Consider the following 12,806-nt stretch of genomic DNA (forward strand, 5'->3'; position numbering starts at 1 on the left):
CATAGCAGGTATGAAACAATTCTAAGGATTGGTGCAAATATTAAAACATGCCTCCTACATTTAACCTGGCATTTTTCTGCTACACTGGCCAGTGGCATTTCATTGTTTCCTACAAAACTACAAAGGGATACTTACATTTTTCCTTTTGCTTTTATTCCAATAATTAGTCACGACTGACATTTAAAAGCATGCAGGGTGAGACACCCCCATGCATTTTCTTTTGACATTCCTCGAATTAGGCTCAGTGCTAAATGAAAACATTTTCCTGCTCTCTTCCTCTACATTTTTAAATGAATGTCATCCAAATGGTATTGCCATTCAAATGCTACAGTGAAATTCCTTGCATGCTGATAGTGCAGCGTGGGAATCTCTAAAATTGTCCCCCGTAGGTTCGAATTCAGCCCCTGAAGGTTCACTTGAGCTTAATTTCACTAATCACACGGGGACAGTTATTTTTTGCTCTCGCTCAGCTTCTCTTTCACATGCGAGCACACACACCATACACACACACACACTCACGCTGCATCCCTCCCGTTCTGTTGCACTTAAGTCCAGATTAGCTCTGACCATCCCTGCACGCACGCGGAGAGCGACACAACACCGCGGTGCCTAAGACCATAGGTGGGTCGTTTGCTTCAAGCCAATTTATTCACATTTGCAATGGTAAGATTGATTTTTATCCTGCATTTCTGAGTTTATTTAACTGATTTCAGAAACTGCCACAGAGGTGGGGGCAGAGATCGTCTTCAAGGTTGCTGTCATCTGGAATTTTATGTCCTTCATTTTCTTTCACTCTGTATGCCTGTCACATCGGCTTAACTGTGAGTAGCGTACTAGCCAGTACCTCTGGCATACTGTATATTAATAGAATATTGATATAGCCCAAATACTGTTGTGGGATTCATCATTTGGTAAATCCTCTGCCGTCTGCAGTTTTACAGAGCCGTTTAATTAGCAATTTTACAACCTCCTATTCTCTCATTAAATTAATTAATAATTAAGTTCAAATATAGGCATCTTTAATGTCATAATTATATTTCAGTTTTATGGTCACCAGAGTTTAGCTCATTAGGCAAGGTAGTCATAAACCATAGCTCTATTTAGGGGCTGAGGCACTGATGCACAGGTAGTCTGCTTCTGCTTGGTATTTTTATCCTTCTCGTTTTCTCCTCTTCTCCCACCCCCCCACCCCCCACTTCTCCAGCTCCCCTCCCTCTCATTGCTCTCTCTGCTAGCACTAGCTTTTTTTTCCTGTAGCAGCTCTTTCTCATTCATAGGTAAGGTTTAAAAAATCCCTGACACACACCCCCACAGCCCCCCCCCCCCCCCCCCCCCAATTACTCTCTCTGGAGCAGCACAGTGACTCTGGAGCAGCACAGTGATGCTGGCCTGTCATGGGTCCTGCTTCCTTGCAAGCCTCAGGGACCACCACCTTCAGCCCTGGGCACCCAGCAGTGGCAAATTTTCTGTAGCGTCGTATTGGTGTCGTTGTACTCCTGTTTGACTGTGTGATTTACCAAGGCATGGGACTTAGTAATGGCATTTCACACAATATGATATGTTGTGCGTTGTTTTATACGTAGTGGATTTATTTCAGTCATTATCACTGATTAAACCAGCTTAGTTGAAAAGACAAAGCAAAACTTGGCTTTGAAATTGTTCTTATTTAATTTTGTTTGTGCTCACATAACCCAGGACAGCACTAATTATCTCTTTAGTGTAGCTCATATTTCTAATGTAATTCATATGTAAATTGTAATTTAATTCATATGGGAATGTTTGTGTTCCTTGCATATTCTCAGTAAAGAGCACAAACAGTGAATTAAAACTGTTTGGAAATGAAAACTTCATGTTGCCTTTTTTGAACTGTCTTTGATTTGTTTTGGCTTGTTGTTTCTCTAATGAATTGTGATTCAATTGGATGTCTAAGGCCAACGTATTCAGTCTCCTCTCTCTGTATTTAGGCAGCTTGCTCACTGGCCTGCTTTTCCTCCTGGGTTTGGAAGGTGGGGGGGAGCTTTCTGCATGCTTGGTACCTTCGGAAAAAAAATCATCATGTGATGACTGTTATTAAGAACAAATAATTACGGGGCACATTTGTATGACTACAGAGCCTACAAGCACTGCCTGGCACTATTTGTGCCACTTTGCTCCTCAAACAGAACCACGAGAGCACAGCACGGCTTTATTTCTGGCTCAGCATATCTGATAACATTAAATTAAAATTTTAAGCCCAACCCAGATTTTCCATCCAATAACTTTCACATTTTTATTGCCTTTTAAAACCATCAAACCGCTTAATGCAATGTTACTGCCATCTCTAAAAACTGCTGTTGCCCACAGTGGAGTGGTCTTTTGACAGGGCAAGTCAAAACTTCTGAGTTGTATGAGTAAAGTTTGTATGAGTAGGCCAGCAAAAGTTGTTCCCAGGCTGCTGAATTTTCAGGACAGGTTTGCTGGCTGTACGTGGGAATAACGCAGAGGTACGCCCTAACACCAAAAGCAGAACTAAAAGTCACAGCAAATGCAACAACCTGGGTGTCACCAGGAGGGTGAGCTTGGAAGCACGCGAAGTTACGGGCAGCAGGTGTGAAGTGCTATCAGCTAGTGCAGCAGACAAGGTGAAGCGAAAGACCTGAAGGAAACAGGAAGGGTAAAAAGTTCAAATGGAGGAATAATTAAACCTGAAGAGCTGGCAAGTTACTGAACGATGACATCAGCTACAGCTTTCTCTGCTGGAATGGCTTTTCACATTTTCAAACTGCACGCACAATATTGGGGAGATAATGAATGTCTATTTCTCATCCTGACGAAGAAGATCTTTGCTCATCCCACGCCAAATGAAGCCACCTGTGCTGTAACGGCCGAGGCCAGGCCCAGAGCCACTGCTTTACCCCAGCGAACCACCACCTGACCTGCCAGTGGCCACAGATTTGGTGCCACCCCCACGTGCAGACATGGTGCAGAGGACTCATGACGTGATGGTCCGGGAAGCCCCTTCCCATAGATAATTGCGTCTCAGGCTGGTATGCAAAGCCCTCAGGGGAAAAATCCTGAACCCCCAGACATCCTCTCTGTTGCTCCTGGGTGTTGCTGTGGCCAGAAGAGAGGTAGGGCTTTGAGGACTGATATTTGTGCGTTAGTCCCTGCTGCTGTAATGCCGAGCTCTGGGACAGGTGGCCCTGCTCTCGGGTAGGAAAAGTGGCAATTTCCAAGAAAAGAGGCAGAGGCATCACACCCCTCCGCCGACCTCCCCATCATGAAAAGCCCTCTCTATTTTATGGCAATTTTGTCTTTCTTGGGCTTTGGGGACCCCCTGCAAATAAGCTCAGCTCAGGAAGGCGCAGCATTAGGGCACTCTTTAGTGGAGCTGAGCAGAGGGAGGACAACATGGGCAAGAGGGAGCACTGGTCAGTTTGTCTGTGATCACACAGCCCCCCCGCAGCCAGGTACCCTCCAGGGAGGGATGCTGCCACATCTAGGGCACGCGTTTGAAACACACGTGTACACACACACACACACACGCACACATGCATGCACACTCCCTGTGACGACACAAGAGCTGTCCGAAACTATTTTCAATAATTGATTTGCTGTTTAATTGAACATCATGACTGACTAACATAGCTCATTACTTTACTCATTAGTTAATTATCGGAGAAAGTAGGACAAGTCAATAAAATGGAAGGCTGTAAATTCCAATACTAATTAGCACCATTTCCTCAGAGACATATTTAAGGGCAGATTGGCTACCCGAATGTCCCCGGACCTTGTAGATGAAGGGAAAGGGTAGACTTACCATAAATCTAGATTACCGGCAAGCAAGGCTCGTCAGCAGTAAGTAGTCAAGTACACAGGTGCTGAGCTACTGCCAGGCACCCTGTTTGAACTGGAATATTGGAACGCAAGCAGCACAGAAATTCCTATTTTTAAAAGAAAAGAGGGGGGGCAGGGGGAGTGCTCACACACCAGAGAGTATCCATATTTAAAATAAATTATGCAAACTGAACTACTTCTGCAGAGCACATTTGCTTTCCTAAGATCTCTTTCACAGTCTCTCTCACATGCATTCACTTCATCCTCTCTCTTTTTGGCAGTCCAAATCCTAGTCAAAACATCACTGCATCCCTTCTGGAGTGGACACATTTGTAATGTGACGGTTCTGAATTATATCTCTTATTTCATGTTTTTGAAAAATAAACTATTCCAGTAACTGAAATTATATTCTCCTTTTATTGCTATTATTTTTTGTATTATCTTTAATTTAAAATAAGTCTGAAACACCGTCAGAGGCAGAATTCAATGTGTCCAGCAGAGCTTTAATTGAGCCAAAAAGTGATTTACACAAATAAAGACAGTCTCAAAGACTGGGAGAAAATGAGGCAAAGAGTGTATATATGTATATGCATGTTTGTATTCATGGTATATATTTTATATATACATGAGCTTATATTATTTAAGTATATATACACACATGTATAGAAGTATATGTGTGTGTGTATGTACATAAAAAACATGCAAGCACATACATAATGCACACACATACACAGCTACTGAAATATGCCTATATAGGGTTCTTGTTGCTCTTTAGGAGGAAATCAGCAAATTCCTTGAGTTCTGCAGTTTAAAAGCCCCCAGGTCTTACTGGCTGCTTTTTAAAAACCAACACAAGAGGACACACACTATGAAAAGGTTCTGTTGACATACTGGTACATTGTTCAACAGTTTGTCTAAATTAATTATAAAAAACTTCCCATCAGTGGTCTTCCTCTCAACAAACTCCCACTTTTGAAGAACTAGTCTCCAGGTAGGTGAATGAAAACGAAGACCACAAGCATTACCTGGGCTCAGCTAAAGCGAAGAAATCACCCTAAGAATAGCCCTGTCTGGAGCTTTAAATATTTAGCAATTCTAAAAATATATTAACAGATTAATGTAAAAAAAAAAATGCTAACAAATGTCTATTACTTGACTTACTATATTTTCTGCCTGCGGTTCTGATTCTTAAGCCACAAATTGTGATTTATTTTCAAATGTTTTAAAAACGTACCTTGCCAAATTGTTCTAAAGATTGCATGGATTTTTTTAATCAGCAGTTTTGAGAATCTGGCCTCTGGTGCTAATAAAGCAAGACTGAAATTTAGGGCAGAAGGGGAAATGTGGTTGTTTTGCTTAATAAAAAGCTCCTGGTAGAAATAATGCAAGGAAAATTCTCTAATGATTTTAGTAAAAGGTAAAAAAATAAAAAGTGGTATATTATGTACATTTGGGAGGGGATATTTGTTTGGGATGTTCTCTTCACATTAGCAAAGGAACAAAAAAAAATACTCATCATGTAAAATTGGTCTTCTATAGAACAGAGAGGAAAAGGTTTCCCCAGTTAGATGTTCACTCAGTGTAAGCTAGGGCACAAGGTATATACGAACGCTCAAGCACCACATACTTGCTAGCAAGTTGGAAGTTATAAAAGAGAACATTCTGAAAAGCAGGAGGTGTGCTCTCTGCCTTGTTTCCAGAGAGTGCCAAGCACTTTTTGACACAGAGATATTTTTTTTATGATTCTGGTGGGTCACACAGGATCCCTAGCTACGCTTGAACACCTTGGCTACAGAGCATAGGGAAAAAACCCCAAACTGCACAGCCAGCATGCTCAGCCTGCAGAAGGGCTCGGTGTACATGCTAGGGATGGAAGCGAGAAGTTTGGGAGAGGACCCAGCCTCAAGCTTTGAGTCCTGCTTTAGAGCCACAAATGGCTCTAAAGCGTACACTGAGGTTTAACATACGCAACGCTTACATCTTACACTGCTGTTTCATACCTACACAATGTAAGGTAATTCTCACTTGCATTTTTAACTCCTTGTCTGTACCTGCTATCAAATACTCCAAAACTGGAGGCAGAAGTTGATTACCAAGTGCAATACCTAAAGTACTCCGTGCCAGCTGATGGTAAATGCGCAGACTGGAAGTGCTGTGGTGAATTTGCAGTGGTCCTCTTTTTGAGATGGGGCCCCCAGGCCCCTGCAGCCTTTAATCAGCTGTAACTGGAGTGAAGCTGTCAGCTCCTGCTTGTATTCTGTCAGCTTCCGTACCACTTAGAGCATCCCTGACAAATGCACAATGCATATTGAACAGTCAATCTGTGAGCAAGCTTTTGATTTCGGAAGAAACTTTCTAAGATTCTACAGGGGAAAACTTGTAAATTATTAAGGAAGAAAATTGTGAAAAACATCTTTTAGTCACACTCCTTTGTTTATGGAGAAACCCAGATGTTGCTTTTTCTTTAGTAGGACGATGAATTGGCTCAGTCCAAGGTAAAATCTCAGGCAGTGTAAGACAGAGCAAGGGCTACTGTATGACAAGGACACCTCTGCCAGCCAAACTGTGCTCACTGTATCATATGTCAGCCTGGCGTCATTAGTAGTATTGTCATATAAATTATTCATACTGAAATATTTGTTCAGTTCTGGTGTGTTCATAAGTTTCCCATTAGGAATTCCAGTTTAAAGAACTTTTCCAGCTGCATAAACTTCCCTACATACCTTTCCCCCCACTCACCTACCTCTGGTGTTGCTTCAACAACATCAGGTGTAAGCGTGACTGCCTGGGATGAGTGACTTTGAGCAAAGCTGTTCCTATATTTCTAAAATACTAAATACCTTTCAAAACAATGCAACCCCCTCATCCACACCCAAGAATTCCTTCCTATGTGTAAATCGTTCGAAGATTTTTTTCCTTATCCATTTCCTTCCCAGCACATGGTGATTTTTTTTTTCTTTTTTTTTTCTTTATGGACAGTTTATAGGCTAAACCTATTATTCGCTAATTAAAGGTCCTTCCTCCTCCCCTTGGGAGCTTAAAAATTCTAATATTATTTCTTCACAGAGCTCAGTCCTACAATATCCCTGCTGTAAATGCAGCTAAATCTTAGCTAACGGTGACAAAAATAAGGCCATGGCACGTCTGAGCAGACTGGAAGAAGGGACGGACACAGCCTCTTTGCAAGTCAAAGCATTCCATAGCATTCCGTTTCCCCACAGTCCCCCGGGTAATGTCATTGCAAGAGGGAAATTATTGTAACATTACAACACTGAGCTCCAATAACCACACTGATCCCTGGGGACTCTGCCATTTGCCGTCCCACAACACAGAAAATTCCCTGAATAGGCTCCTTCCCTAACCCCATTAAAAACAGAGATTTCCCAAGGAGAGGACAGAAACCTCCTTGAGGTTGCTCTAAGAGATAGAGTCCTCATAAGACAGTATTTGGAGGCCTTCTACGCCATTTCTGTAAAATGGGAACGAAAACACTCTGGACTCCTAAAAGTGCCACATGAAGATCATGGCAACCTCATCCAGACAGAAATTAGGAAATGAATTCTAAATTAATTAGAAATTAAATTAAGCATTAGAGTAATTAATATTTATGTGGCACCAATATGTAACTATTTATTACTAGTAGTATTACTGTTGTTGGTGTCACTTTTACTATTTTAATTATTTTTTCATTACTGTAGCACTTCGAAGCCCCTGCCACAGTTGAGACCGATGTTGCATCAGCCAACAGACCAAATTGTTGTCCCTTCCCTAAAGGACTGAGGAGCAATGGAAGCAGTTCTGGTCCTACCAATGCAGAAAGTTGCCTAGTGAAATATGGAAGATTATTTAAAGGAAAAACGTATTAATTCATATTGCTTTCAGTGGGAGTTAGGTGCCTAACAAATATTAAAATCCAGTCCCGGATTAGGCAACCACAGCTAGAAAGAGTATTTACGGGCAGACTCAGCAAACTGAAGCACAAGGCACAGCTTTAAGAAAAAAAAGCAGCGACAAACTTTTGCAGACTTTAAAGCGGGAATGTTTCCAGTCGTATTTAAAAAGAGAAAAAGTTTCACACAAAGCCAGGCCTACCCATTTTGCAGAAGTTCAAGAAGCGAGCAGCGTGCCAAAGAGTCCAAAATGAAGCCACCCATCTCCATTACACATTAAGAGGCAGGCAAATGAGGAAAGAAATAAATATTTGTGCATATACTTGAAAAACCCTTCTTTCCTGCAGTTAACATTCATCACATTCTCACTGCCTCTCCCAGTCAATCCTCTCCTTCAATTAACCAATAAGTCAATTTGTTCCTTCTCCATCAGAAAAATCCCCCTCTCAGCAAAAAATGCATCACTTCACTATCAGATCAATTCGCCCTTCCTTCTCACAGCTCAATCGATATACTCCTCCTCTGCATCTGCTAAACAACAGGTCAGCTGAAGGAAACCTGCCTAGGAAGCTTCTCTCCTTTTATTTGGCATACTACGTGTGTACAAGTGCCTCGCCGGGCACCTCCTGAGTACGCAGACGCGGCAAATATTTGAAACAATACTGTCGAGAATCGTATTTTAAGACAACAAAAAATTTGAACTGAGCTTTCATTTCCAATAACATGTTCAAATAACTGCTGTTCAAATAACCAGTGGAATTAGATGTTAAACCAGTAGCGCATGCAACATTTCACTATATAAAAACAAACAAAAAGTTGAGGCTGCAAGGACAGACTGCACCTTTTTTAGACAAAGTACAGCTTCAACAAAACATTCTATTCCACTGAACTGTTCTGATAAAAGTAACAAGTGCCCATACACAAAGCTCTAGGCATCCTTACATTGCAAATGGAGAATGTAAAAAAAAAAAAAAAAAAAAAAAAAAAAAATATTACTGAAATCAAGAATTACTCTAAGCCAGGGACTTTTCATTCAACTTTACCATAAACCATCAATAAAATTCAGTGCATTCAAGACGTCTTTGCAAATCAAAAACGTAATGAAATATGGTATTAGAAAAGCACAAGCTTATCTAAGAGGTTGCATCTTCTGTATGATACACATGTACAGATACAAACCCAGAGACTCCTTCAGCACAGGCAGGCATCCAGCTCTGGATGAAATACCGTTACCGTGTAACTAGACAAAGTGGCAATGCCCGGCAGATTCAGGCACAAAGTGAAAAATCTGAGGAGTTTGGATTATATAAAATAATGCAATTTAGCCAAATTGGTTACGATGCCAATATCAGTACTCACAGCAAAGAAAGGGCAAGAAACTCACTTCCACCAGAAACCACAGGCAAACTACAATAAGCAACAAGCACTCCATCCAGTGATTAGAAATAAATGTGAGATTGTGTTTTGGGGGGGTTCTCCACCATTTAGAAGTGTGAAGACTTAAAAGTATGAAGTGCTAAAAGCAACAGGACTTCATGCAATTTTTTAAAAAAGTACTGCTGAGTGTCTTTTCACTTTAGTTTTGTTTTTGGGTTTTTTTTACCAATTCAGTAGTTTGCTTTCTATAGCAGTGAGACTGGATGTGGATGGAGTACATTTTTTACTTCCAGCTGTTTATCAAACTAAAAGTGAAAGCTACCCTTTTTTTCCTCTGTGATCTCTTAAGATTTGTGATTATTTTCATAACTAGAGCACTACTTGAATATTCATGGATAAAAATCCATGTAATAGTAATGAGTTTACCATTCTCATTCGCTAGCCTGTTTCTTAGTCGGTTTTACCATCAATTGATAATCCCAACACAGCAGTCCAAATTAGTCTTGGGAAAAAGTTTTGGCTGAATGTTTTATTTAGGGAAGAATGTAAATTTGGGCCAAGCCAAACTATTCTAAACTTGTGCTGGATTTTGTTAGTAGGTCACCTGAAACAAAAAAGAAAGAAATTCACAGAAGTCAGACTTCCCCTTTCCCTTCCTTCACAACCATGTTTCCAGTTGCTGTCTCAAATTGATGCTTTCTGTTCCAGGGAGAACGAGGTCTCAGTTTAACCCACTTAAATACTTTCTGTGCAACCGCAACTTTAGGCACCAAAATTTCCCTCTAAACACCCAGGGAGCTGTAGTCTCCTATGGGAGCCCAGCTGGTTTTGAGTGCCTTGCAACTGGGCACGTCGCTTGCGTCAAAGAGCTCCCGGCACAAGGGCTCCTCCCTGCAAGGATGCTGCATCTTGGCTCAGGCAGCAACAGTGCTGCCGCAGTGAGCTGGGACCTCGCACCGGACCGCAAATTTAACTCTCCGCAGGAGAAAAGAGCCAGAGGTTGAGGTTGTAAAAGATGCTACAAGATGTACAACATTAGAAACCTTTTCAACAGAAAAGCTAGAATAAGATGCAGCTTCTTTCAGACAAAAACGTCTTCACCTTTGAGACATTTAGGCCTGCATGTATAACATATACATACGTATTTCACATTATAAATGTCATACTGTGAACATGTACATATGCATTGCTGATCATTTCTGATACAGCCTCTTTTGAGACCATCCCACAGAAGCTGAGACTTTGCCAGCGTCAGCACTGCAGTTCAGTTTACCACTGATTTTCTAGGCACAGCAAGTGGAGGTGTTTTTAAGACTGAAAGCTCTGTGCAATCTCTCCAGCCTGACCTTCCATAATATAGACATGAGTTTACTTTGGATCGCAGCTGATTGTACGTGCCTTAAGACTCCAGCATACGGAAATAATCTTGCTTTACTCTGTTGAGCTGCCCTGGGCTGGATAAACACAGTTTTCAGTGTTACCTCAGGGCTGTAAGAGCTGCATGGCGGGGAGGGAGGGGAGGACTAACCTGTGTGCAAGATTATGGAGGGGAGAGAAGAGTGCAGGACATAGGCAGTGCCTACCACACTCTTTGTGATCATCACCCAACAGGTCTTCCTTAACCTGAGAGTACGGGGAGAAAAAGGAGAGGATGCAAGATCTTTTTTTGGCCAAGCAATTTACTTCCTCATTGTGTGGTAACAGCAAACAATACCCGTACATCACTTGACCAGAAAGACATTTTCATGCTGTTTCCCTTGAAATCCATATTTTTGTTAACCACAGGGCTTACGGCTTCGCTCCCCTTCCCTGCACCCCCTTCCCTCCCAGCCCCTGGTAGCAGGGAAGGGGTCGGGGCAGCCCGCTCCTGGCCCCAGGGAGGAGGTGGCAGAAGGCTGCCTGTATTTGCCTTGGCCACTTCCCCATGTAATCTGGGTAATAGTGTGGCTAATCGGCAATGCGGAGGAGCCCCCCATGCTGCGATTCACAATGCCGACCCATTCATATTTCATACAATAGGGTATTTAAGTCATCCCATGCCTTGCCGAGGAGATTGTGCTCCCTTTGTTCCAATGTTTTGGGCAGGGGTCTCCTGCCCTACCCCCTCTTTCACACCAGCATATGTCCCAGCTCTTGCCTGCTGCAGCTGGACAAGGGCTGTTGTTTTTGTTTTCTCCTTCGAAACCAATGAATTGACTATGGTGGTGTGAAATGTGGGGTAAAACAGTCCTCCTATGTATGCATACATTAGCCATTTGCTACATTACAACTTCACAGCAAGGTGACCGAGGAGGCAACAGTGTTCGTGCTCTTCCATTTCGAATGGGCAATCTGTTGAGCACAAAAGGAAATAATAAATAAAAGACTGACTGCACGTATTGTTTCAAAAATGGCTTGCCATGCTATATCAAAGTGACATAAAAGTGCCTCTACCCCAATGTACTGCAACCATAAAGATCAAAACCTGGCCTGTAACAGAAAATTACAGGGTTCACATGTATGGATATTGAATATTAAATTCAGACCACATTCCTGCAATAAAGATTGCTATTGCATATTCACCTTTACTTGCTACCCCTCTCACATTTGGGATGTACTAAACTCAACAGACTCACAGAAGCAATAGGATCTGACCTCATCTTTGTACAAACCAAAACCAAAAAACCCTGCAGTTCAGGATTTACCCCTCATAGGGTGTACTGATCCATGGATCGGAATTGGCACAGAGGTTTTGCCTTCCTTTGCTAGACTGGACTATCAGCTCTCTTCCAGCCCAAGCTTGCAATAAGTCACATCTCTCCAAAAACTCTTTTGTAGCTTGTACAAAACAAGTCCTGTGGCTCCATTTCTCTCCTGAGGTATAAAGAAATGACACATCACAGGAACTCCCTCAAAATTAATATTACAAGCTAAGTTAAAGTCTGGAACAGAAATACCTTTTTCATTTTTAAGAATAACCCTAAATGCATTATAATGTAATTCAGCTAATTAAAAAGATAGATGTGTTTAATGACAAGCTAGAAAATGTCATTCATTCCTGGTTCAGGTTCATGTTACTCCACGGATGTCACTCCTGACTTTTCTCTTAGAAATGCCTGAGCCGTGTTCTTTGGCTTCAGTTCAGCATTTGGAAGTTCACACCTGTGCTCTGTATTACAATCAACTTTCATTTTTGCTCCTAAAATTGGGGGAAAAAAGGCTTGAGCCTCCGTCTTGAGAGCCAATTTTCCAAAGAAAGCTAAACTTTCTATGAAGAGTTAATTAATTAGAACACGTGCAATATTTTACAGACTTATAAATAGTACTGTTTTGTATAAAGTGTGCAAAAGGAAAAATTTGTACAGCATGCTCATCTAGCTATTTGTGTGCTAACTGTGAAACTAGAAGCCAGGAAATAAAAAATCTTTAGGGGAACAGAGGGCACAACACAGATGTATTTAAAATTTCATTTTGATGATCAAAGAAGTTACAATATCTTCTTTCAACAGCTAACTTTCTGATGTCAATATTTTGAAGCCTCTACTCCACCCCACCCACCCCCTTCTCAAAATCACAGAATAAGAAAACCAAAAAAAGCTTCCCAAGGCTGATCTTTGAGGGCTACTGGCACTCTTGTGTGCAGTAGCAAATGATCGATCAGTACCTCTCCCACTGAAGTAAAGCAGATTTTGTTGAAAATGCTATCAGTAGAATTTATACCACTTGAAAATGATCCTAATACAG

The 12,806-nt window shown here is 41.6% G+C and overlaps 1 long non-coding RNA gene across 1 annotated transcript in view; it reads left to right on the plus strand.

The window, feature by feature from the left end:
* Positions 1–514: 514 nt before the first annotated feature.
* LOC130146505 (uncharacterized) overlaps positions 515–12,806 on the plus strand; it is a 32,656-nt gene continuing 20,364 nt past the window's right edge. The window contains exons 1-2 of the long non-coding RNA XR_008820942.1: positions 515–621; positions 714–821. This is a non-coding gene — a long non-coding RNA (uncharacterized LOC130146505). The remainder of the gene's footprint in view (positions 622–713; positions 822–12,806) is intronic.

The sequence above is a fragment of the Falco biarmicus genome, chromosome 3 (assembly GCF_023638135.1).
Source record: "Falco biarmicus isolate bFalBia1 chromosome 3, bFalBia1.pri, whole genome shotgun sequence".
NCBI lineage: Eukaryota > Metazoa > Chordata > Aves > Falconiformes > Falconidae > Falco > Falco biarmicus.